The sequence below is a fragment of the Harpia harpyja genome, chromosome 3 (genome assembly GCF_026419915.1).
Source record: "Harpia harpyja isolate bHarHar1 chromosome 3, bHarHar1 primary haplotype, whole genome shotgun sequence".
NCBI classification, from domain to species: Eukaryota; Metazoa; Chordata; class Aves; order Accipitriformes; family Accipitridae; genus Harpia; species Harpia harpyja.
The window spans coordinates 49,977,234-50,003,027 of NC_068942.1; the positions used below are offsets into that span (position 1 = coordinate 49,977,234).

General features: G+C 40.5%; 1 protein-coding gene across 3 annotated transcripts in view; it reads right to left on the minus strand.

Moving 5' to 3' along the window:
• Positions 1–8,979, minus strand: part of STXBP6 (syntaxin binding protein 6) — a 119,983-nt gene extending 111,004 nt beyond the window's left edge. The window contains exon 1 of one of the 3 annotated variants that reach the window (XR_008234481.1): positions 8,916–8,974. The gene's annotated coding sequence lies outside the window, so the exon portion shown is untranslated. Of the gene's footprint in view, positions 1–8,915 lie in introns of all 3 variants that reach the window. The other 2 variants (XM_052782515.1, XM_052782514.1) reach the window with 2 other exon arrangements.
• Positions 8,980–25,794: the final 16,815 nt, after the last annotated feature.

Sequence of the window (25,794 nt, forward strand, 5' to 3'; positions counted from 1 at the left end):
GCTGAACACCAGGTCCGTGCTTCAGGGTTGCACAGCTGCGGTCCTCAGCCCCATCACTTCTCTGAGAGGGGGCTGTAAGGAAGCTTCACTTAGCCATCAAAGCGGTACCTGGGTTACCAGCAAAGACAACTCATTCCTGCACTTTTCCCGGTAACTAAATGGAATACGAAGAACAAATACCAAACCATACACAGTTAGCTTTTGAATGAATAACAAGACTACTTTCACAAACAAAAATGAGCCAATATTTAAAGTAACTCCAAGGTTTCAGATAAGTAATTCGAAGACATCAGCTATTACTGTTTGAAACAAGCACCTAATCACAAGCTATTTCAGCATCTTGACTATATACTGCTTCACAAGCTTCCATAGGGGACAAGTATGAAATAAACAACTGTCCGATACTACTGGAGAATTCCCAGTTTTATTTACCCAAACATCCAGAAAAACAATAAACTAGTGGCAGGGAAGAGGAAGCAGAGTTGCAAACATGTTCTTACCACCCCCCTAAGAGCAATGCAGAAGCACTGTTACTGCACTCTAAGGACAACAGGATCAAGCCTTACCTCAGCCCAGACCTGCAAACTCTCATGCATAAGCAGTCATTTCTATAAGAAGAATGAATTAGAAGATTTATACACAAGCACCTAGAAGTAGGATTGGATCCGCAGGCATCTGGAACCATGAAAAAGGAGTTTACAAGGTCCATCATAGGCACTTATTCTCCCACACCAAAACATGGCATTGTCTCTTTCACAATAACCACAAAAAAAAAGCAGTTTTATTTGACATGACTAAGTCCAATATGTATGTGTGTGTATACATATTATATATAAAATATGTATACACATACAGACACATTTTTTCTTTTATGGAAAAAAGTAAACAGAATCAAGACACTTAGCTGACAGACATTATCTTTCAAGTTTTCTTTTTAGGAGGTTAAGACACATGATTTCTAAAGAAAAAAAAATATAAAAGCTACCAGTCTAAAATATTTTAACTGCACACTTCTTGTCCCCTGAAATGAAACATTGTCTAGCAACTGACCAGAACCTGAAACTGGTCGTCTTTTATGTAATTCGTCTGTGGATCTGAAGGTGTCCTATACATAGCTCACATCTACTAGATTCCTTAATCAAGGTAAAGGCATTTTGGATTCTTAACTCTTTAAGGGCTGGCATATTAATCTTCCGTTAAATAAGGGCTTTGAGTTAAAATATCATCTCAGACACCCGGGTTTTATTTTAAGATGTTAAATGTCATATTTGAGATCCCATTAAGGCATTAAAAGTAAGTTACAGGTCCCAACTTCGTCCTGAGAAATTGCACAGATCAATGAATTCTCTTACCTTCACAAAGCTTTCTCAAGAGCCACACCGATGCAACCGATCCCCTGGGCTGAGGACAAGAACCTTCCACAATTCCGTACTACCTTGGTAAGTTGGGTCATGCAGGGACGGTGGTGTGCCAAGATGTGTAAATGGGACATAACCCAACAGACATAGCTAGAATCACCTAACGTGGTACAGTCACAAAATTGTATTGCCTTATTCCCAACTCACATAAAAGCTATTTCTGTTCATGCTTTTTAATACTGCTTACTGAAGTAATACCATTACTATTTTGTGAAACACTACAATGCTCTGATTCATGCCCTCAGGGCTTCAAACTCTTTCCACTGACTGACAGGAAATGTGGACACCTCAGGTCAGGGGACAACCAGGTGCCTGAAGTAGACTGCGTCAGCTCACAAGAGTCAAGGCAAGGCCTGCCATAAAAGACTCTAGTTTTAAGCCCAGACTGAACCACAAATGCAATTTGTGTCTAACTGCAGGTTAATTAACAGCTTTGTAAGATACAACCAATCACCATAAGAAAAATCCTTAATCTTAGATTTGGGTATTTCAAGAATAGACTATATACTGTAACTATAGTCTTAGCATCTGAGAAACATACGTCACCTAGTCCCATAGTTACATAATAAAGGAATGTCTGAAACCTACCTAAATACATAGGAGGTAGAAAAGTAAAGCAACTCCGCGGGACAAAGCATGCCTAGCTGCTCTGTTCAAGTCCCAATGAAGTCAACTACAGACTTTTCTTTAACTTCTGTAGGAGTTAATTTAAGTCAGAAACTTCAAAAACCACACTTCAATCATGAATTTCTGTATGCGTATTTCAGGCCCTGGTAAACTGAAAGTGATCTGAATACCCTACCTTAAAGCAACCTCAGTCTGCTACTGTAACACAGCCAAACTAGTTTGTCATCCAGAAAAATTATTAAAAACATGTAAATATTCAGTCTTGGTTACATTTTTCAAATACAGAACATACTACATTACCAGCAATGTGGGAAGTATCCAGCACTTCACATGCTGTTGAACCATTCTTTGCTCCTCTGACAGTCACTTCTGAACAGCTGCAAATGCATACAAGCTACAGTAAAACCGATGTTTTCAAAATTTAAATGAACAATTGTCACATGATTTCAATTCTGTCAAGCTGGAGTTTTACTAAAACCAGCCAAGAATAATCCTTCCCCAAACAACATACTGAAAGTGTGTTTATACTGAAACTGAACTTCTGTACTGATCAAGACAAAAATAAATAGTTTGGGGACAATTTAAGATGGCTCAGAAAAACATCCGTTAGGAAAATTTCAGGTCTAGTAACCAAGAACTCCATTCCACCTGTGAATGCCTGACCTCACTCAGCTGTCTGCTTACAAAACAAAGGGCAAAGAACAAAACAAAGCCTGCTATGTTTGATACTCCCTCTCAACTAGTGAACATCTACATTTACAAGCAGCAATTTCCTTTCTACATCTCCCAAAACAAACAAAAAAGCTAATCTTAACATAGCTTTTCTCCTAAAGAGAAGGTGTGACAGAACTGAAAAAAGGGACCTCCAGAGATTCCATCCAAGCTCAGCTGTTCTGTGATTCTGTGATCTTCTCGGGTTTTGTATTTTAAAGTCAGATTGCTTTGTTCAGGCAATCACTTTGGTGTACATATAGATTTTAAAATGACAAAACTAAGTTGTAAATTCTGAGTTTCAACACCTTCCTTTAAATTTGTCCTTAAGAGACTAAGGGCAGCTGAATACAAGTTATTCTGTTGGTCTTTCACAGTACAAAGACATCAGGCACTTTTTTTGTCTCTCGTAACATGCATTCAGTTAAGAAAAGTGGCAAAGGCCACAGGTGCAGAGCCCATCTGCAGTGGCTGCCTATCAGCAAGGAACTGATGGCCACCAGGAAGCCAGTAAGAAGTCCCTTTGCATTGCCAGGCACAAGTGGAGCACATATCCTCTGAGCATCAATCCCTTCTCCAGTGCATGCTGCCTGAAAGACTAAGGCCCCAATACGGAGTCCTACAGAATAACAAAGCATGTGCAGTTAGAGGGTAGAGTTGACTGTTAATCTACAGTGGACAAACTCCCACCCCACAAAACTAACTGGAATGTTTATATTATTGAAGTCACAAAGGTGCTAACAGACTTGTCACTAACCTCTGGGCACATCAGAACATTCGGACACTTTTTATTACAGTGTCAGGAACCTGCCATACAAGCTCAAGAAAATAAATGAACAGGAACTCACTCTGAGTAATACTCATCTGTCAATAATTAATCATATATAGAAAGAAAGAATATGATCAAAGAGGATGACCTGAACATTGTGTCTCTTTCAATGAAGAGAGACAGTTGTTATGCTCAGATAATGGCCCACAAAGGCAAACAATTCAAGAGCAAGCTTATGAACATCCTAGAACTTCTATTAATTACCAAGAGGGAGTTTCCAAGTGTGGATTGCATATGGCCAAGTGTTTGTTCTTCCCCTCCTCCAAAATACACTAGCAAGTGGAAAGGTAGAATTTAAACACTTTCCAATTTTGCACTTCAACAATGCTGAAAAAAATTGTAGGCAAACTTAGAGAATTAATGGTTTGGTTCTGTGAACCAGTAATTGTAAGATACAAGAGTGTTTTCTAAAACAACCTGCATGCATAGCACAGAATTGCCTATGAAAAGGAGACCCACACCCAAAAGGTATAAACAACAAACTTGTTGGCCAGCACAGCTACCAAGAAGAAATTTTAAGTATTTATAAGCTCTTTTTTGCAGATGAATTGTGGGCAAGCACAAATTTTATAAAAGTTACATTTCCAATTTTACCCTATGGAGATGCTTCAAGCAAAAGGAATTGCTTCCACAGCAGCACAACTTTATTCATGATTTAACCAGGTTTATTTTGGTTCAGTTTAACTGGAGTAGGTCAACTTCTTATACTGCAACCTAATTCAAAACAAGTTTATTATTTATTACTGATACAGGTTTAACTCAACTAGTTCATGCAGAGACAAGACAAACTGAACCTACCCAGAAAGCTGTTTTGCAAAGTCTCTTCATCTGAAGTGTTTCATACAGATACATATAATTTGGTGGTTTCCCGCATTATTAACACATCTGGCTATAATTACACCACATGAGTTTTATGCTACTTGGAAACTTCACAGATAAAAATCACATGCAATCTCTAAGAAAAGATAATGAAGGGAAAGCATCTGAAGTTTACCACACAAGATAGTCAAGGCAGGGAAGTAAAACAAAACAAAACAAAAAAAAACCCCACCACCCCAAAAAAAGGCTCTTGGAGCTGGCACTGCTCTCCTGTCTACAGCAAGACTAGAACAAAGTTTAAAGGGCAAGAAAGAAAAAGTTCAGCTTTTAGCGCTGGACTTTAATCCGTATCAGCTCATGACAGTAAAAGTTTTAATAACTCATGTTCATAACCATTGGTAAGAATTCTGCACCACTGAGGAATCTTAAACGCTCATAAATGCTCCTGTTTTATTAAGGAAATCAAAATGTTACAGATCAGAAATGTCTAGATTTTTTCCTTTGGGGCTACTGTCATTGCACTAACTGTAATCTACACTAAAAGTCAGAAGCTCACAACATTAAACACATACATATATAAACCTAGGTCTTCCAAGCATCAGAAATCCAATATAAGTGCTATCTTGTAAAGCAGAGAGCCCACCCTTCCAGGAACATTACAGTCCAAACTGCTCCCAGACCTGCAGCACTCCAGCACAGCCAGGAATCCTTTTCCAACACTATCTACCAAAGAAAAATTATGAAAGGGAAAGAAGGAACACATGATATTATTGAGCTAACCTACAGTCATACAATCCCATTTGCAAAGGAATTAGTATCTTTTATACTTATGACAAAGCAGCCCCACAGCATTGTCTGTGTCGAAGACCTCAGGTGCAGAGGATGTCTGCCTAAGCTTAAGATGGAAAAAAATGCACCTTAATGTTCAACTATGAGCTCCAGAGTGTCACAACGAACAACACATGCCAAAAAGTCAGGTGGGCCTCCAGCAAATGCATACTGGAGAAAGAAAAGGGACTACCAGAAAAAGATTTTTCGGGATGGAGGGAAGGTACTGGCAGTTTTGAAAGAGTTTGAATACAATGATTTTGTAAAATGGTCTGGTCTCTTTTGTCCCCTCAATTACCCAGCGAGTACATTTCACGACTTTATTTCTGCTATATATAGCCTCAGAAATGCATTTGCTTCCTGAGAAACCATCATTCATTTCTGTGATAGCAGCTTACTCAGAGGAGGGGAGAAAAAAAAAAAAAGGCAGTAAGAGGCAATGTCCTTCCCCCCACCCCCCTAAAACCAGAGTTCCCCCCTTCACATCACAGTCTAAATGTTCAATGACATCATTTGGGCAGGAAAACCAATAGTCCCTTCTCTTGTTAACATATTTCTTGGTTTGAATTGTTACTATTTTGCTCTCCTTTTCTCCAACTTTGAGAAATTTCTCTGGGATACATAAAAAACAGGTTTCGCTGTTCCCTATTAAAGATTGGTATAACCAAGGAATGCTACACAAGAAGCAACAGGTGATGTTTATTAGCACTGATACTAGATTTACGCTAGTGTGTGCGTCCTGACTCTGAACAACAGTCGAACCAACAGCCTAAATTTAAACATGCTTCTATACAGTTAACACAGCACTGCCTGCTGCAGTCATATGCAAAAGTGTATTAATGAATTCACTGGCATATCTGGCTACAATACAAATTAATGCCAAGGCTTTTTAGTTCATCCATTTTTCAAATCCCCAACATCACTAGAGACTGCCAATCAAGGACTAAGCAAATTGAGTGTTCTCGTGAAGGACTTGATTTGCTTCTGTACACACATTAGCTATAGCATTCCTGTTTGGTTAAAAACAGGAGGAAACAATTTGCCTTACCATCACATTATCCAAACACAGGCTTCCAAAACTGTGATTAAAACACTTTGTACAACCTTGGCAATGTTAACTTACCAGCTGTACACTGGAAAGGAACATTAAGTTACAAAGGAAGAAAAGAGAAAGAACAAATGCACTATCATTTAGACAGCATACCTCCCCCCAAAACAGACCAACAGCTACTATTTTCCAGAGTCAGCATTTCACAGATTTTATTCATAATAAAACAGAAGTTATCTTATCCCATACGTTTTAAAAACTGCATTTTTTTTTTTAAAAAGGTATTTTTAAGTTCTCCAAAATGTGCACTTTAATCTACTAACAACAGTACAAACACAAGAAGTATCTACTGATTAATTCATCTTATTTAAGAAGTGAACTTCCAGTAACAGTAGCCTGGAATAGCATAATGAAAAAATATTCAACTAGGCGGGGAAAAAAAACCCCAAATCCTTCATACTGAGGATTTTATAAATAGCTTATTTTTATATTATCCTCTCCATCTAAACATCCCACATGCGCACAAAAGTGAGGTGATCTGAATATAGACCTAGAAGAAAAAACACAGAATATTTCTCTTTGGGCCTTCTTTAGCACACGTCATTGTGTCATCATCACACTTCCCTGACTTCAGATGTTCAGATCCAGACCACATATAGAGGGACACTCAGAAACTTGAAGATAAATGAAATGGAAATGCGAAATCAACATACGCAAGTTAACAGCAGCTTCCATCACTACAGCAAACACTCAGGGGTAAAACACCCCTTACTTTCCATTGCACAATTCTTCACAGACCTTTTTCCACCTGGAAATTCCTACACCTGGAGAAGCTATCACAAAATGGTGACTGGGCTAACTTCCAAAACAGTGCTTTCACTCCACTCCAGAAATGTCATGGTATTTTTTATTTTCATTGATTTATCTCAGTGCATCTTTAAAGGTGCCATCCAACTTTTAAGGCATATTCTTAAAGAAAATGAAGAGTATGGACAAGGGAAATTAGTGTGGCATGACTACACCATAACCGTATTCCCCCAGGCAGAAAGGCCCTAAATCACTTCAGTGAAAGAGACCTTTTTCAAGTAATTTATCAAGCAGACTACCGTCAACCCCACAGGGGATCATTCTTCCCAGGGGCAAGAAACTGTAAAATTATATTTCACAGAAGGTGGGGAAAAAAATCCCAACTCACCGTTATGATTGTTCACACCCATAAACTACCACAAGTATTTCTTTTGTATTCATTACTTCAAAAAACACCACGTTTGGAGTTTTTAAAGCCCCGTTAAAATAGCTAACTACACTTACAGAAAAATTCAGGAGTTAAAGGGTGCTTGGAAACTACAGATGTGGAAGAGAAACCTGTGACTTGCTAACTCAACGCATCACCAGCAAGGTACAACTTCCCTGCCCTCAGCTTATTCCTCTCTTAAAAAAGAGACTGCGGGTCAGAGGCCTCCTCTACAGTTAGATGCCACAGCTTTGATCGGATATCATAATCAAAAGAGAATCGTTACCGCATTGCCATGTTTCAGCATTTCAGGATGGAAAAGGGTAAGGTCCTGTCTGCCTCAGCAACGTTAAGTACAGAGGGATGCCAGATGATCCCCATCACATGAGCAACAACTCTTAAAACTCTTAAGAGAGGCGTCATGGGTCTGTGGAGCCTGTTCAAGCAATGAAAAACAGTAACACTAGTTCTGACTCACAAAAGGAAAACAGCCAAGCTGAACACATCCTAAAAGACTGCTTATATTTAGAGAAAGATAGAGGGATTTGCAAAATGATGCAATTCCTAAAACGTAAACTCCTCGGTTTGAACTTCAGACTTCAGCAGCATCACTGCAACTCGAGAGGATAAAGAAGACAGATGTTGTAAGTTTTACTTTTCCATTAGCAAACCTAGTTCAAACAGAAGGCAGGGAAGGCAGCGGTGGCCGTTTCACCAGACCGTCAAGGTTACTCCTAAAACATTGTGTGGGAAGGAGACCACCAGATCCGCTTAACATTTGCTGGCCCGTTTTCCGCTGCTCCTCACCACCCCGAGAACCTCCCCAGGAGGAACGACGGGGCAACGACCACCGCCGGGCTGCACCAGCGGCTCCCGCCAGCGCACAGGCTTTGGGGCCAGTGCCAGAGCAAAGCCTCCCGCTACGGGGGGGGGGGGGGGGGGAAGGGCTGCAGGGCCGGCACCCACCCCGCCGCCCCGCTCCGACGGCGGGGGAAGGAGGGCTGCGCTGCCAGACGCACCGCTCGCCTCAGCCCAGCCTCCCGGCGGACGGCGCTCCGCGCCCGCGGAGCTCGGCGGGCTCCGGCAGCGGCCGCCCCCGCCCCGCCGCGCGGCCCGGGAACGGCCGCCTCCCCTCGAGGGCGCAGACCCGGCCGCCTCGGCCCGGCACCCCGGGGGCGGCCAGGGCGCTCCCGGCGCCGGGGTCGAGGCGGGGGACGCCACTGTGGAGTTAATCGTTAACTCGCTGCCCCACTTCCTCAGAGCGCTCCTCCCGCGGGCGCCGTGGCAGCCGGCAGCCCCAACGGGGCGGGTGCGGCTCCACCACCGAGGGAGCCGGTGGGCACAGCCCGCCCCACGGCGACCGCGACCCGCAGCACGGGGGCTGCCGCCCACCACACCTACCTCCCCGCCGGCTCGGCTCGGCTCCTCACCTCACCGCAGCGCAGCGGCGCGGGGACCCGCGCGGGGTGCCGTGCCGTTCTGTGCCGTGCCCCGCGGCGGCGGCAGCCGCGCTGCCAGCGCCGAGGCGTGAGGGCGGCCCCACGTGCGCCGGCTGCGCCAATCGGGGCCGCCCGCGGGCCGCCGCCGCCGCCGCCGCTGCCGCCGTCCCGGGCCGCCCGCGAACCGGCGGCGGGGCGAGGTGAAGCGAAGCGAAGCGGTGGCAGCAGCCAGGGCAGGAAGCTGGTTTGGGAGGCAGGAGGAAATCAGCGCGTTGGGACGGCAGTTTGGGGTCGCTGGAGGGGAGGGAACAAAGAGACCCCAAACGCTGCTGATGGCGGGCTGGGCGCCGCTTCCGCGCCCGCGGGGCCGCCGCGCAGCCGGACCGGCGGCCGCGCCGCACGGCGAGAGCGCACCGCGGCGGCGGCCGGGGCGGGGGGGGGGGGCGCGGGGGCCGGATTCCACCGCGGCCGGAGCCCCGCGCCGCCGGGAGCGGGCGCTGGGCGGGCGGGGGCGCCTGGGTGGAAAGAGTTCAGGCGGGCAAACCTCCCGATTAATGTACGAAGCGTCCTTTGGCCTCTGGCGTGAGTTTTGCCGCGCTAAACGTGCTGAGGAAAGCAGAAACGCGTTCACGCCTTGTCACAGAAAGCGCGCCGTGTGGGAGCCGGGTCTGGCTGTTCTAAACGGCCCGAAGGTACCGCGGCGCAGAAGGACGGCTGGCTGGAGAGCCCGGGGGCGGGCAGGTGTGGGGACGGGCGCTTCAGCCCGTCGTGAGCTTCCCGAAAGGCGTTACGTTCTGCTAAAGCGTCAGACTTCAAGTAAATAGTAAGAGGGCTGTTAATCCGCACTCCGAGGGTAAGACTGGCAACAGATTCTGCTGGTGTACTTTCTACTTCGGGTATTGGCGAGACGTCCAGCTTCTGTGCCACGTTGCTGGAATTGCTGTGGCTTCTCTAGGGCAATACCGGCAGTGTCATGCTTGAAAACAATAAGGTGGTTAGTAAGAAAATAAACATTCCTAACACAGCAAAATATTTTTGTACTTTCTTTTACAACATTGGATTTGTAACGCTGCGTTTTTGTATGATTGTCAACATGAATCATAGTTAGTACAATTTCCGTCAGTTAATGAAAATGTAAAAGTTGATTGTTTGCTCGGCGTGGGTGTGTTCTGATCCCTTCATTTAATCTAATGGTTGTTGATGTTACACAGCGGCAGTTGTTCGCTACCGCCTCAGTTTTTCAGTCCATTGCGCTCAGTTGTATTGCTGCGCCTTTAGATCTCTCTTAAAAATGCTCTGAAATCCATTCACTGACTCATATTAGTTTCAATAAATTTTGCATGGGTGTCGTGGAAACAGGCCAATCCACTTCTGTTGTAGGCAACAGCCTCCCACAAATGCCTTGCTGCCTCCCCATCTCATATATATAGAAGTTCGGCCCCCAGTGGCCTTCAGTTTTCCCTGTATATTAAATTTCCAACAGATAGATCCCTTTCTCGTGCGAGGCTGGTTGCCCATAGAGTTGAATGTCTCCAGTATCCATGGTCTTCTGGCCAGATGCAGAGCCATGAAAAGAAAACAGGGAATAGAGGCCGCAGTTCTGAAAGGCAAAGCTGGAAACAAGGTTACTTTTTTCTGAGTAATCTGAGCCTTGAGACCTTCAAAAAGTTCATCACCAACCTTTTTTAGAAAGATAAACTTGGGAACATCCAGATATGTGATCCATTTTTATCTACTATCTAAATACCAAGTCTTTTTAAATGTCATTTTCTAACTTCTCTGCAACCATACAGACTAGTAACACTGAAGCTGAGATGGTCATTTATTTGCCTGATTCCAGAAACCAAGAAGAAAAATGCATTCAGGAACAGTAAAAATGACACTTTTAAGCCCTTCAATCCTTTACCCCTTATTTCTTCTTTTAGTTCTAGTGTATTTTGGTGGGGTTTCATTTTTTGGTTTTTTCAGGGTCTTTTTTTTTTCTACTTTTTTCCCCCTGTAGGTTCTCTGAAGGCAATATATTTCAGGTAAGTATAGAACTTGTAGTCCAGCTTTTATTTTTATAGCTACTCAGACCTTTCAAATGTGTCTCATTTTTGCTTCCATCATCTTTTGAAGTGATAGTATTTAATTTTGTTAAGTCAATTGTTGCTTCTAGAAATGCTAAATTATACTGGTGGACTTCGGTTTATATTTGAGCATATAGCCTGTCATTTACAATGACTTGTACTGTTCTTGTAAAATGTCTTCTTCAGTGTCCTTGGGCTTGTCAGGCTGAGTGGCATGCTTGTGCTCAGCCATTGTTCTATGACTGGATAAATTTATTATTTACACAGGGCACCAAAACTGTCCGGCAGACTTCAGCCTTCATGCCAAATGGGTCTAGGCAAGCAAGTGGGTTTACACATGTAAGTAGCCGTAAACAACACAAAAAAGATGTGTCAGTCAACCATGATTTGAGTGCCTAAGGGTTCTGACAAGTAATATCTGCTGGATTTAAATGAATAAATTTGAGAGATTAATGCCCACAGCAGTATGCCAGAGTCCTTCCCAGAGCTTACCGTCTTCATAGTAGAACAGGACGTGTTTGTGTCTCTCCTACCCCAATCCATAGTCTGTTATCTCAGTACAAATTAACCTCACCTCTAACCTAAACGTTCCTTGCAGCAATCTCTCTGGCCAGGAAGCAGAGCTTAAACCTGGGAAGTGATACTCTCTTAAGCCATTTTAACTAATTCTACCAAAGCACATCTCTGAGAGCCATAGTGTTTGCAGGGTTGAGATCTGAGAAACAAACTCTGAGCTTGTGTGTACGTTCTGTAATCCTGTGGGATCAGGAGGGAGGATTCTGAAACGATCACTTTCCATCAGTTCCACTACAATAGAGGTGAAATAGAGATATTGGTGGCTTTCTGGACCTAAGACTCATCTGAGTTTTCAAAAGCAAAACTTAGCCTTTGTTCCAGGAGCACATGAGACTGTGGAAATGGCTTGTGTGCAAGATACTTAAAATTATATTTCAGATAATAAACTGCTTCCAAGAAATATGACCTCAGAATTTAGGCTACAGTAATGTCATGCAGTCCTGGAGAGCAGGAAATCTATTACAGCTATGCAGCTGAACCACCAGAGTGCCTAGGAGTGTCACTGATAAACAGCTTGCTAAAGGACTGATGAGCAGGATGTCAGCCGTCCATCACAGCACTAACTATGCAGGACACCTGGGAAATAATGTTCAAACATAATATTTAAAGATATGTAGCATAAACTGAATGCACCAGGCTGCTAATGACAAGTGCTGGTGTTCATGCTTAGTGCATAGCTGAAGTCACTAACCGATTTAAATGTATTACAGATGCAAGACAGAGATAATCACTCATGAGAAAGTGAATGATACAATGTACTGATGAGCTATATGGAGAGGGGAGCTGTATCCTGGACTTTTGGATTTCTCAGGCTGCAGTGCTATGGGAGCTGGAACTGTGTTCTGCTGTCACCGACATACGGTACTTCTCTTGCTAATTGTGCTAGCCCTCAGATCAGAAAACCCCACACGGCAAATCCAGGCCTGTGATTAAAAGTAATTGGGTGAGTCAGGGGACTCGGTGGATGGCAGGGGCAGGCTCTAGAGCAGCCAGTGTTCCCATTGCTAGCGGGAAGGCAGCCAGCCTCAAAGAGTCAAGAGGTGGGGTCTGTGGAGAGCTGACAGCAGAAGGGTTAGAACCTTGTGCAACGTAGGTAAAAGTAGAAACTAGTCCGCTCTGATGAGCAGCACGTATACTGCAAAACTACAGCATATCCCCAACGTGTCTTCTGAAGGACCATAACTCTGTTTTTCTTTTTGCTTCAGAATGAAATATGCAGTATTGGTTTTTCTAACAATGAAAGAATGCTTCCATATGTAAGAAAGTAAATGGACAGAATTGCATCTGTATTTTTTTAAAAGGTACAAATAAGTGTTTAACATAAAAGTATACTTCCCATCACCCTTGCTGAGTCATATTCTCTTCCGGAAGTGCTCAGTGTTAGCAAGTGTTGCTTAACAAAGAGAAATTTGGTACAGTCTGGTCCACAGAATTAATATGATTTACTAATGTTTGCAAGAAAAGCAGTATGCATCTACGCACTGCAAAATTGATAAGTCTATATTAATAGATACAGACTTCTTGGTGATAATAAGGTCATTTAACAATTGCTCCCACCCCTTTGTTACCCATGGAGGGAGCATTCGGGAATTCTGCAAAGCCAGCAGCAGAAAGTATTGGCAGGTAGCACAGGAAGCATTCCTTCTCTCTACTCTTTTGGAGTCTTCCTTTCCCACATAATAAAGAGCACCCCAAATAATACCTTCTTGAAAGTATTCCTTCTATGAGGTTGAAAGAACAACCAAAAGGATTGAGGCTGGGAAGCAAGTCAGACTGAACAAACAACACTTTATAGGAAACAGCCTCTATATGGGATATTCCACAGCAGGATCTATAGGACATGTAAAGGAAAGCAAGCATTTCATTGAGGCACTCTCATCTGACAGAACCATAAAATAAAAGCAGGAAGCTTCAATACTTCAAAATACCAATAAAAGTCCAGTATGTGGAGGATGCTGTTCCACAAGATTGTAAAATGAAGCACCACAAAAAAGTGAAATAATATTTTGTCATCATTTTTCTGTTCACTGTGTTTCTTCACTAATATCTTCTGGTGTTTATTCATTTCCTGTTTACATTAAAAGTAATATCCCTAACTGCAAACTCAGGTCTCCTCTAAGCCTCATCTCCAATTGAAAATTAAAATGTTTAATTAAGTATAAGCACTGTCCAAAAGAAATAGCCCTTAATTCAAATTTAATTAAGATAACATCAAGAGATATATATATGTGTCTATGTGTGGAAACCCCAAATCCCAAATTACTGGCATACATTAGAACTGTCCAGCTTCCTAAAATGAAGGTACTGGAGCTTGTTGTCACAGAAGGTGCATGGACCAGGTTAAAAAGAGCCATGTAAAAATGAGATGAAGAATTGTCTTCCATGACCTGTGATACCTCAGAAAGCTTTCAGGCACAAAGCAGACCAGTGGGGAGCACAAGAGAGCCTCAGAGGTCTTGGAAATGTTTGTGACATTTTTCTAAATTTTCTGAAAAGATGAACTTTTCTGAAAAGCCATACAGTGGGTTAGGCAGCAGTGGGAGCTTTAAAGGGATTTGATTAGTGCGTGCTTGTAGGACCTGAAAGACCCTAGCATTGTATTAGATCTGGTTGGCTTAGTCACTAATTACAGGTTTCTCTTGAACAGCAGATAAAATCTATGCATAATGTTTATCATTACCAGGGGAGTGACATCACATGCTGCCTGACCTAACAAAGTAGATGACTTGACCACAGAAATTCTAGTGTGATTAGTAATTTGGTATGGGGAATGCAACATAAAATTATATATCATTTGCACAGCATGCCTTTCTGTTTATCACCACTAAATGGTTAGTATCATAGCCATGTGGAGACTAGTGTTAAAGATCATGGGGCTGAGTATGAAATTCAAGGACTTTAGAAAGGTTAGAAACATGCTCTCATAACAGTTAAACATTTTTACAGCTGAGGAATTTTTTTTGCTTTGGAGTCAAGAGTACTTAGAAAGTTTATAGCAATTATTTGAAAAACGCCCTTCATGGTAAAGTGGAGAAAAAGCAGACAGCACTAGATAATTTACTGTGATGCCTCTACAAAGCACTTGTGTAATGTTTTATCGGCTCTGTAGTATTCTTTCCTAAATCATGTCCCAGATTAGCTAATACAAATATGTTCCTTCCTTAGAAACAAGTTTCTTTTTCTATTCAACTTGCAGCTGTGAATGAAAAAAAAAGAAAAATCTGATTGTTTTGGGAAAGTTTTGTTCTCCCAGAAAACCATTCAGTTTAATTTTTATTATTGCAGCGATTATGGACCCTAATTTTGTTTAAGGTGTAAGCCATTATGTGGTTATTTTTGAAGTATAAAATCTACATGAAATATATTTTCCACAAATTAAATATTATATTTGAAACAGCTCAATAATTATGAGGAGGAGTAGGTTTAAAGACCATATAGATTGGTAACTGAAGATAGACTGCGTGCTGGAGGAAGCATTGAAAATAGATTTTTGAAAACTGTAGTATTTTTATCAATAATATGATGTTGGCTTCCAATTGTTTATGAAGATGCAAAGTTTTCAAAGGCTCCTCAATCTGGCTTCTATTTTTGCACATGCAAATGACAAAATTAAGGTCAAACTACCTTGCCTTTCAGGTGGCTGTGAAAGACAGCTGAATGCTATCACTTGTGTGTGCAGTTGTCTGGATTCATAACTAATTAGAGGTGCACACATACATACATATACATACACTCTAAATTCCAATTTTCTGAAAAAAAAATTGTTAGCCAGAGTCTTAAATTCAATTTGAAGAAAAGTGTAATCCTATGAGAGAGTCAAGGCTGTGAACAGAAATCCTTACAGCAAATTGGCAATACAATGGAATCCATATTTTATAATCCATTGCAACTGAAAAGGAAGCATCTCATACTTCATGTCTGATTACAACTCAGAAATAGGACAGTACCCTGTACTTCCTAAAGTTGCAAGAATAACAGTCTTCCTGATGTAAGTGGAGCTCTGGATGAGAGCTGTGGATAACATATGTTCCAGAGTAGTGATAGGCACTTTTGAAGATGAAAAGAATGCTTTTAGTGGAAATCCATAGGTAATGATGGTTTAAAATCGACATTCTAAACCAATAAATAGAATTATTCCATTTTTTTACAATTAACATGCATAATACTTTATGAAGTACATTCTAACTTTTCAGGTAAAGAAGTGAAGCCCAGAGATACCAAAAACTGCATCTTCAAAAGTGATCTCAAACTTCTTGGTGTCTCAGACTTGAAGAACCATTTAAAATGCCCAAAATAATATACATGAGAAAGACATTTCCAGACATAACTGGAAAGAAATTCTTGCTGATGAAAGTGATAATACACAGGGAGAGGTTGCTCAGAGGGGCAGTGGAACAGCTATCGCTGAGAAGGCCAAATCTGCCTTTTAAGGTAGCCCTGCTTTGAGTTTGGACAACGTGACCTCTAAAGGTCCCAACCTAATTAAATTTTCCTGTGATTCCATGACTGAGTTAGATTCAAGTGTCATCCTGAAGAACTGGGAGGAAGCTCTGTCTGAGGCCAGCACAGACATTCAAAGCCTGCCTGAGAAGGTTTTATCCTGACATGGCACTGGGGGGTACATGAGGAGGTGGACCGGGACTGTGGCAAGCTCTGCAAAGCTCTCCTCTGTCCTCATGGAGGTCAGATGTCTGGTAAGACAGAGAATGTTTCTTGTGTTTCCTGTAACCTCCCATATAAAACTCTTCAAGGAACCACTATTGTACTGTCTTTTCTAAATAATTTGTGTATTGCTGAATCTTCAAAGTGGGAATGAGGAGTAAGAAAAATTGCAAGGAGGCATTTTATTGTAAAAAAAAAAGTGAAACCTCTGCTTGTAAAATCTCATCATAGGCAGGACACGATAAGGCATGCTTCTGAAGTACACACTGAACTATAAAAATTTTTCACTCACCAACGTTGCTGCTTATATCTTTTTTTAATAAGAATCATCAAATAAAACTATAGAAATCAGAAAAACCATATCTGCAGAGCAGTTGATTCAGCACTGGTCAAAAATTGGAAGAACATAAATCTTAGAGAAGCTTCAAGATCTTGCCAAGCTTTATTCTCTGTAACTCAGATTTGTTGTTCTAATGATTGTGTTTACCTTTGTTTCTGCAACCAGTCTTGACAAAGACACAGGAAGGCAGATACAAAAACCTGTCCCAGAAATAATTGTGTACCACTGCTCCTTGAATTGTTTTGATAATTATTTTTTCTAATATGAATTTATAATAACATTAAAATAGATTTCCTGTAGGTTTTTTTCTTTATTTTTCTACCATTGACCATCTGTCTGCCTTTTGTGAGGACACATCAAATTGAAAATAGTTTCAAAGTTCTCTGTATCATAGACTTAATATGTGAGATAGTGTTAAATTCAGGGCTAGATTTGAGTCTGCTTCTGGTAAAATCAGCCACAGGCTCTGTTAAGGCATTAACACTGAAAGAGGTTCACTGGTTGCCAATGCTAGAGGTTGTACTGAAATTATATTAGACACAGTTTGTACGGGCAGGTTGCTTGGATAGGAACGTATGCATGTGGGAGAATGTGCTTTTTTAGAATAGTAAGGATTATGAGGTAGAAGTCCAGTTATAACCTGAAAGCTGTAAGATGCATTGCCCACATCAATGACAATAAATTAAATCTTGTCTTGAGAGGCAGAAAGAATCAAATCAGTGGTCTTAAGAAAGAAATTAATAGGTTATTTAATTAACATTTTTTTAATGTTTACATGTTTAACTATATCCTAGATATCTGTATAGATGTGCGTGTTTCTGTGGCGATACCGTTTAACATTATCACCTTCTTGAAATAATCACGATCCTCAAAGACTCAGTAAAAGTGCCCTGAGAATTTCTGCAATAGAGATGAAACAGCCTTGTGCAGTGAGACCTAAAGAGTGCAAAGCTGTGTACTTACTCATGGCACGGGCTCTCTGTTGTTCACCAAGACTGTCAGGAGCAACAGGGCTCATAATCCTCACTTCAGAGGGAAAAGCCTTGGAGTTCAGTCAGCTCCAGCACTGTAAACATTTCAGACTTTAAAAAAGTTTCACTGCATACAGCAAAGGATAGTAGCAAGCATGCATACTTAATAACTTCTGAGTTTCATTTTGTGTTTAAGAAAATCAGTTTTCAACCCATACATAGCATAGTACCCAGCCTCTCCATGTGGCTTTGTGTATTCTGACAATGAATTAAATGCCCAGTGGAGAATTTTGCACTCATGATTAGCTGATTAATGGCACCATTCCCTGGGAGAGCTAGTCAAACTATATTTGTCAAAATAAGCAGCTATGCACATATATATATATCTGTATGCAAACACACACACGTATATACATATATATATGCACAGAAAGGTAAAGCAATAGATGTTCAGTTTGTTTTTCTTTCAAAACTGGAGCCTAATCAATACTGTGTTTCTTGACCTGAAGTCACTTCCCAAATAACACAATTGATTGCACAAGAACCATCAGGTTTCTTGAAATACTAAAAATGCTGATTCAATAGCTGTAGTCAATATACAGAGACATAATAAATTGGGGGGGGGGGAAGTTAATGTATTTACAATACAGCATTTGAAGGATTTGAGCATATGTAATGGAGAGGTGCTTTAAAAATCTATAGCCTTGAGGATTTAAAAAAGAATGAGTGACTTTTCCTTTATATTAGAAGATAAATTTCACTACACACCTATATATGGGCAGTGACATTAACTTCCCAAGAGGGATTATAAACTTCCCAGCTACTTGAAGTTTGCTCTTCTGAATACTCAGAGATTAATTTTAAAGTGTGGTTCATTCTGCAAATCTTTCATTCTCTCTATAATACTAACAATAGTCAAACTAACTTCCCTTCATGTTATTATTAATGTTTCTTATAAGCATTTCTTAGGATAAATTAGGCAGACCCACTTTGCCACTTAAGCTTTGTCTTCATTAGGCTTTATTGCTAACACTTCTGATAGTGATCTAGAAATAAAAAAATTGATTCTGGATTCATTTCTCTTAGCTACATTTTACTTTCTGCAAACTAAGGAAAGAAAAAACATAGTAAAACATTCTCTGTCTATGAAAGAGAAGAGATAACTAAATATGAAAACCAACCAACCTCTTGAATAAATTCAGTTCTGAAAGTACTTTCTGTACTGTTAGTAGAAAAGTTTCCTGTGACATATTTAAACTAACAATACACAAAATATTAGAGTTGCCTTTTGTTATTATTCTATTGAAGAGAAATAATGATGAATACAGTTAATGAGTAAAATCCAGAATTTGTTTCCAACAGAACAATCAATCCCACCTCCCCAAACACCAACCCCAGATCTAGTAGCATATCTCTAACTTGAAGTTAACACTGCGTTCTGTTAACTATTCTACTTTTGAGTCTTATGCTATAGTACAGGATAACTGAGAAAAGAAAATTTGTGTAGAAAATAAGAGCATATGAGAAGAAGATATTGTACATAGAATTCATTTTTATTCCCTTTCTAGGCCATTTAGTTGTCATCTGGCACATTGTCATCATGTGTTTTGTTTCACTACCATGCTATTTTTAACCTGCATATCTCTGGCAAACAGTTAGCATAAATTCTCTCCTTTATATGCACCTTAGTGCCTAGATAAGCGGTACTAAAATCAGCTTTCATTGACACCATCTTGTCTAAGTGAAAAAAGTTTTGGATATTTGTTGTATTTGCTCGCTTTTGTGTCTAATGGTAAACTTTTTTTTTTTTTAAGTTAGGAAAAAAAGCAAATATCCATGTTATGCAGCTTCTGTCTGTTAAGACTTGATTCCCTATAAGGGGAAGTAGAAGAAAGTAGTCAGGCCAAAAATTCCTAAAATAAAAAGGACAGTTGAGGAAGAGAAAATCATGAAATTATATGCTCTTGTTAAAATCCAAATGCTAGTTTTAAAAGTTAGTGTTCCGTGAGTAAGAATATTACTACAGCTAACTTGTGTTTTTCCATTGCATGATCAATGTCAATAATAAATATTCTTCAGGGTGTGCTGGCCCTGCTCTGAAATGTGCACTTTGACTTCGCTGTGTTCTTATAGCTGCCTAATTTCAATGAAGTTACTTCTCTTTTCATCTTGCATTCTTCCCAAAATTTTCTATTCATTTTCCTTTCAATAAAGTAAATGTTTTCCTTGTGTACCAGTGAAAAATATTTCTACGACTGGAAAAACGTGTTTTTGCTTAGCTGAATTTTTTCATACATATACAGGATTTAAAAAAACCCCACTCCCCTACTGCTTGCAGCCTGTAGACCAAACTCCAAAGACAGTTTTTTCTTTTCAACTGGCATCTTTTATCTGGACGTCTTTAATACTCATCTGTGCAACAGTGCAGATGCAAGTACTTATGATGGTAAAGCCTTCTCCCCAAGATAATGCAGGGTACACTGCAATAATAGAGATAACCACGCTAAGAGGTTAAGGCAGTTTAAATGAAGTAAATTGAAAACTTCATGGATTTCTGTATATTTTTCAAGGCACATTTGATTTCAAAATACTCAGTGACCTGTGATTTTGTTCTCAGGTGTTAATAATGAGAACTCTGAGTCAGGGAATTATAGGTGGAATGAGTGTTTAACATAACAAAAAGCTAAATTAAACTAGGGAAAAGCTTTTAGGAGAGAAAGGGTTCTGTTCTTACCTCAGGCCATGTTCATTTAAAGGGATCCCTGTGCCCTCAGATCACTAAGTAGTGCAGGTTTGAATAGGACTAGGTATGAATACAGAGAGCGCATGCTATGGCGTTTACACCTGCAGGCTCTGTGGGCATGTGAGCTGCTGTTCCAGATTGCCTGGTGTTTTTCTTCTGCTTATCTGCGTGGCACATTGAGGAGGCTTTTGGCAGCTGGTTCCTAGGCTCTCCTGTTGCTGAGCTCAGCCCTGCAAAAAAGCCCCCGGTAAAGAACCACATCACTATGAGGACCCCATCACCTTTCAGCCCACTCACCTCCAGAGTGCCTTTTAGAAGCCTTTCTGGTCTGCAAGCTGACAGCAGCCGGACATTGGGAATGGAGCTGTGCAGCCACTGAACAGTGGGCGCTCTTTCTTGCTCTCCAAAAACCGCAGTGTGGTAGTAGGCAGGGAGCAGATCTGGCACTGCAGCCAGTGCATCTGCCTGCCAGATCTCTGTCTTGTAAACATCCAGACACCTACACCAGGTAGTGTCTGGGCCCTGAGGAAGATACTGACTGAGTGCTGTAGAGTGGCCATCAGTGAAGGGACAGCTTCCACAGGGAAGAATTGATGCCCATGCACGTAAATCTGTGCTGAGTTCACCCTTTAGCTGCTGAAGCAGACAACTGACATTTCTGGCAGCCAGTAAGCCTACAGGTGGCTATCATCTGACAAAATAATTCAGGCGGTGGCATTCACCAGTTCAAAAGCTCTTGCCCATCATCTGTGTGAGTGGTGGATACAGAAGGGACCATCCCTTGTGCTTTCTCCCCCCAGTAGTATCTGGGTTATATAAATGATGCTGCCCATTTTATCTGTTCTTCTGTTCTTCCTAATTCTCAATTCTTCACCAAGCAGCACGCAGAAGAGGGGGAATCACTCAAAAACTAACGACTCAGACAGGAACTGGCCTAAGCCAAATGTTCTCGTGTTTGTTATAGTTCTCCCAAGTCTCTTGAAGAGCTACTCATCCTGACAGCCCGAAGCAAAGCAACATTAAAATCGCTCAATATTTCTTGGGTTTTCTATGTTCAAGATGTTAGTTAGGAAAAGTCACTAAGTTTTCCTATGACCCTATAATCAGACAAAAGTTTTTACTGAATGTTTATTCAGATTTCAATGATGAGTAAGGAGATTTTCAATATATAAGGATTGGTTAAAAAAACGCCAAGATGTCCCTACAGCTCTGGGACTATAATTAGATTTTGCAAAACCCGCAACTGATCAATTAAGACAATTGTTGGAAACTGAAAGCAAGCTGAACAAAGAGTGTATATTGAATTGACGTATTAGCTGTTAAGTATTAGAACAGGTATGTTCTCTTAAGTTAAAATTATTGAAGTCCTTTACATAAATGATACTGATACTGATGCCAGTGCTTTTGGGTAATCACTAGAAGAAATAAGAAAAAAACCACCCTATTGATTTTTATTTACAGGACTTTGCAGACAGGATATAGTGACAAAGGACAATAGGTATATTTCCTTAAAAATATACTGTCAGTTTGTAGTGTGCACAAAATATTTAAAAAATCATTAGAGTGAAGAGCGTGAAGATTTCAAGGTAGGTACTTAATTTTAGGTGAAAACTCCACACAAGAAACACATTACATTGAATAGCACTGAAAATTATCCCCAAATTATGTTTATAGTAATGTCATTGCAGGGGGAAAAACACTTAAAATACAATCAAAGCAGTCATGTTTTTAACAGTTGGGAATTGCCATTTTGTGTTATGACAAGTCAGATAGGAAGAAAAATTGTGTAGAGAGAATAATTATTATATAATGTGATTTTTATTTTAACAAGCATATCAAAATCATGTTTAAAATTATGCTTCTGCTTACTAAGATGCCACATTGCCAGCATTTGATTCTCATGTGAGGAATAATTAAGTCCATTAGAACCCAATTTTGCTGACTGGGCTGAGAAAATACTTGTTGACATTACATTGTATATGAAAACCCCTTCTCAAACGTTAAAAATATGGTTTGGTTAATGTGCATACAAATGTAATAAAGCCTGTGTTTTCCTTTGCTACAGAAATGTAGAAACCTGCAAATAAAATGCAGTTGCTTTAAAAACACACCGTGTTTATAATAAAGAACATACACTTTCCTGAGTAAAGGAATGGTGGGACAGGAACTCAGACTTTCGGTTTTCGGTGTTAGACAAATCTAACAATGGAATATTTTACATGATTTTAAAATCACAGAACAAAAAGCTAAAATTCCATACTCAGATAAATGAAGAGCATTTGAAATCAGAACTCTTTTTAAAAAACATCTTCATAGGCTATTGTGTCTGACACAAAAGTAATTTCAATACATGGTCATACTTTGAAAACATTTCTTGCGTTGCTTTAGATGATTGGGGAGGGACTACGGGGGTGTATTTTTATTTCCAGTGAGAAAGCTTAGACGCTGAACTCCACACTGCAGATTCAGGTTTCTGAAGGAGACAGCATGGTTACACCAGCTATTCCTCTAGAGAAAAAGGAAAGGCTAAGAAATGTGAGCAAAGGGAAGGAGGAAAGGAAAAGTCTGCTTTTTCTTTTCTTGGTCTAAGACAATCTGCTAATCTGTTGTGTCTGTCCTAGTGAGAGTGAACAGTGAGCTCCGCACAAGCTCCTTGCTGACTCTCTTGCCGTCTTGGAAACTACCATGGATGTCTGACATCGGTGTCTGTACCTGCAACAGAGGTGCTTTGCGTGCTTCTGTTACTTAGGCAGACTGAGGCATGACATGTATGACTTACTACTTGGGAATTTTTCAATTGTTATACATTTTTCCAGACTTCCATGCTGCCCAGAGTTGCTTCTGCATGTTAAATCTCTCTCCATATGGCAGGAGTTCCACTGCAGGCCAACAGCATAGAGAAGCCATGAGAGAGATTGCTGAAGTAGTGCTCCCAACCTGTCCCTGGCACATGGTGCTACTTTTGGAGAAAAACATAGGTGAATTCTTCCTTGGGGAATTTGCTGCCAAATTTGGAGATGTGTCTTGGCCATTCTGGAAGTGGGAAAGAGGGAAGAGAGATTTGGAGAAAAATGTGAAAAGGCATGTGGGATTGACAAGGGGACAGAGAAACAAAATCATGTTCTCTAGAGCATGTTCTGGCACCAGCATATACAAGATCTTCATCAAACGTTAGAGTCCTTAGACTGCAATTTTGCATCTGCAGTCTCTGCATGGAGCAGATTGCTACTGTGTACAGTCAGGTTTTGGTGAAAGCTGGAGAGAAAGTATGGTGGTGATCAATCAAGGCATCTGTTGGGACTGCCTAGAGAAATTTTTATATGCCAAATATTTCCATATAGGCATATGATGCAGACATTCATATCCTGAGTAAAAAAGCCCGTGCATGCTTGTCAGTTGCTAGATGCCTGAAACATGGGGTTTGCCTCAGGAAGGAGAGGGTTGTGTTTCATGCTGCTCCTGTGTGGCTTTTTTGGGTAGCTGGGACTGAAATGGAAAGAGAGGGGAGGGTCATGAGGAGGTCATGACTCTTTGGGGGTACTTCTGCAGAAAACAGGTATTGCCAGACAGATCCTGCTAACACCGGGGAAATGAACTAATAAGCACATTTGAGCCTCTAATAGTATAGTAGAGTAAGACAGCTATTGAAGAAGATGGCAAAATTACCACCGATTTGACTAAAACCAATTTCCTCTTTATGCTCTAGACTAACAACTCACGGACATGTTTTTGCAGAAATAAGCTAAGCAGTCTCTTCACTACTTTCCCAAACCATGTTTATAGAATGGCAAGGGTGGAGAGCCTGTTCACAGCAATTGTCTCTACTTCAGCAACAAGAACCACAATTCTCACTCACTCTGCTCCGGTGCTATAATTATCCCTCAGTACTTGATGGCTAATTTGAAGCCAAGCACTCTTAGAGGCTGCCCAAGTAATATTTTAAGTATATTTTTCGAATACATATTTTTTTTGGTTGGAAACAAAATTAATGAAACTCTGGTAGTTCTTACTACCTACCTCTAACACACACTTTGGATACAAATGCAGTGGCATTTGATTCCAGCTTAAGTTTACGAAAAATGCTTTATCCTGGCTATATAAGCTGCAATTTCTATAATCAGTAAGGGCATTTTGCATTTCAGTCATATATTAATCTGAAAAATTCAGAAGCATGTTGCTAATAAATCTCTGCCTAGAGCATCTGTGAGAATAAATAGTACGTCTCTTTCCTAAAGAGCTTAGATTAAGGCATAAAGATACAAAATGGAAAGAGAAATTAGAATTATTTGCATCAACCAGTAAACAATCCTTTTCCTTTCACGCACTTTGCAGACAGTGAAGTGTGAAACACTAGCTTAAAAGGTATTTTTCTTTCTAAATCCAACTAAAGTAAAAATAACATCTTGTAACAAAAACCTGAAGAATTTATGGTATACAACACAGCATAGCCGGTCGCAAATATCCTACCACAGTTTCTAAAAGCATCAGTGTAATACTTTCTTGCGGCAGAGGCAGGACCTTTATTTTCCCAGCATATACATTTTTCCCCAGAGGATATCTCGGAGTTTGATATTCCTCTGTGAATGTGAAGGAGCCAGAGTTCTTTCTAAATGCAGGCTGCAGGCATGCAGCCTTTAGCGGTTTACACTCCACTGAGAGCAAAATCGTGACTCTCGTATTCCTTGAAAGCACTTGCTCTTCTGTGACCCAGAAGCAGGCCTTCTGTGGTCAGAAGAAATTTTTATCCGGATGTTGAAGCCCTGCCAAGAGCCCTTTTTGGACTATAGAAATAGCTTTTTACGTATCCATTTTTCTAGATGCTTTGACATCGTTTGATGGATTCACAGCTTCTGGGGCCGTTCTTTTAGGGGAAAGTACAGTCATCTTGATTCAGTCTCTAATATAAAGGCTTAAGGGTAAAGCACTACAAGTGAAAAATAAACACAAATCTTTTTCATATATTAAAAGACAGTAGGAGAAGATAATTTTTGGAAGATGATTCCACCTGTAGCTATTAAACATAAAATTTTGGTTTTAAACCTCCAGCTTAACTGATCTGCCAGATTCCAAAATGGGAAGGATCATGTAAATGCCCTGGTTCTTGTACTCTTCCCTTATGTGTGTGCTATTAGCCACTGCAAGGATTGGACAGACCTTTGCACTGACCCTATGTAACATTCCTTATATTTCATTTTTCAACGTCTGCATGAAAAGTCAAGTGAAACACACAATAAGAAAACTCACAATAGGAAAATGTAAAACTAATAAATTATCTCAAGACTAATGGTATACAAAACTGGAAAAATTATGAACAATTTGAAAAAGAAATTAGATTTTTAAAATTTTTTTGAATTCCATTTTAATGGTGTAATACAAAAGTGGCAGGCTAACAGAAAGTAAGTTTTCTTTCTTAATATCCTGAAATAATTCTGTAAAGGCATATATTATTGTGCAGGATTAACTTGCTTAGTTTCAAGATA